Source organism: Eurytemora carolleeae, unplaced genomic scaffold (genome assembly GCF_000591075.1).
Source record: "Eurytemora carolleeae unplaced genomic scaffold, Eaff_2.0 scaffold345, whole genome shotgun sequence".
NCBI lineage: Eukaryota > Metazoa > Arthropoda > Copepoda > Calanoida > Temoridae > Eurytemora > Eurytemora carolleeae.
Window position 1 is genome coordinate 2,604 of NW_019396327.1, and position 1,610 is coordinate 4,213.

The following is a 1,610-nucleotide window of genomic DNA, read 5'->3' on the forward strand; positions in this document are numbered from 1 at the left end:
ATATTTAAGAACCTTACGTCTTTCATACTTTGGCTTTGCTTGGCTTTGAAATTATATTTGTTAATTAAATATCAGGGGTGCAAAGGAAATATTTTTTCCTTAAAACTTAGATCTGTTGGTGGGTTTCAGGATAAGAAATTGTAGGGTTTTATTTGCTGAATTTTTAGGTAGGAAGTAATAAAAAGAAAAACAATTTTTTCCCCCTAGTTTATCAAAAATAATTTTTCAAACCCGTGACTACCAGTGCGGACACCAATCCATTTTCTGGTTGTTGGAAAGTTTCCTTCCTATCTAAAGGGAACTTGTTACCCACACTTACCACTTATTACAATATACATTTCTTCAAATTCTAGCAATATAAATTTAAACTTCAGGAGCTTCAAGAGAGGAACCATCATATTCCGGCTTTGGTGCAAGGTAATTATACTTTTAAGATTTTAAGAGTTCAAATCGTTGTGCAAATGGGATCGAATTTAATAAGTTGAGAGGTCGTTGAACTTGTTCACATCCTGAATCATCACTCAAATCCTCATTAAGCTTTAAATTTGAATCGTTGATTTAAATTTGAACCTGCAGAGGTAGTTGAGCAACCCAGCTATAAATGATTGAATTTGGTCATTGTTGTTGTAAAGTTTTATTTATGTTTAAAAGTCCAAGCTTACAAATAAACTGCAGTATATAATCATTGTTGTTCTGGGACATCACTTTTTCCTAATTTTAAAGTCGGGGTCATTTTTTTGTGTTCATTTTCAAATATATGTATATTTTACATGTACAATTTGAACATGTAAATGATGAATTATGATTCAATGTTTCTTAAATCTGAAATTTAAAGGTCTGGAAAGAGGATGTATAGCAGATGTCTGAAGCTTTGGTTGAAAATTGACAATCCATCCAAGCGTATAGTCGGCCATAAATACTAAATCTCGTTTGTTTTCTTCCATATTTGAGAATTTTTTTTGTTTAATTGATATTGTGATAGATGTATACATGAAAATTATTCATAGTTGTTAAATATATTTCTACTGATGCTAGCCTTTTTTATGTTTGCTGGCCATACAGTGATAACCAGATCTAAATTATAAAATAGGAAGACGACTTTTGGAATAAAGTTATAACTTTAAAAAGTTCAATGAGTATAGAGACACTGCAATTATGCAGTGTAAACAGACCCATTTTATTAATTCAGTGTTAAGTTTATTCGCCTTTTAACAAGATTTCATTCAGATGTTTTTTGGTTTATAGTGAATTTAAATTTTGGGCAGAGCTCTGCAGCTTTAAGCATGTTCATGTCGGCCAGGCAATGTAAGTTCTTGGCAGTGCACACAGCTAAAAGTGCGAATGCACATTTTGCTGTAAGAAATTTATATTGAAGTAATTGTAGAAGGGGTAAAGAAAATTTTGGTCTTCGTGGATTTTTGCTAATTTATATAATTTAAAATATTTCTCAGCAGGGGCGTACGAGGGGGGGGGCCGCGCCCCCCGCCCCCCTCTACGCGTGCCCCCCCTGAGAGGCTGAGGAGGGGCATCCATGGGGGAGGCTCTTTTAATATTACATCTGCTTGCATTTCCCTTCCTCAGGTCAGGCACAGTGGTGTACCTAGGGGGGG

The 1,610-nt window shown here is 34.6% G+C and overlaps 1 long non-coding RNA gene across 1 annotated transcript; it reads left to right on the forward strand.

The window, feature by feature from the left end:
* The first annotated feature begins 313 nt into the window (after positions 1-313).
* On the forward strand, positions 314-1,034 carry LOC111701006 (uncharacterized). The gene is made up of 2 exons (XR_002765117.1): positions 314-417; positions 836-1,034. It is a non-coding gene; the product is annotated as an uncharacterized LOC111701006 (long non-coding RNA).
* The last annotated feature ends 576 nt before the right edge of the window (positions 1,035-1,610 follow it).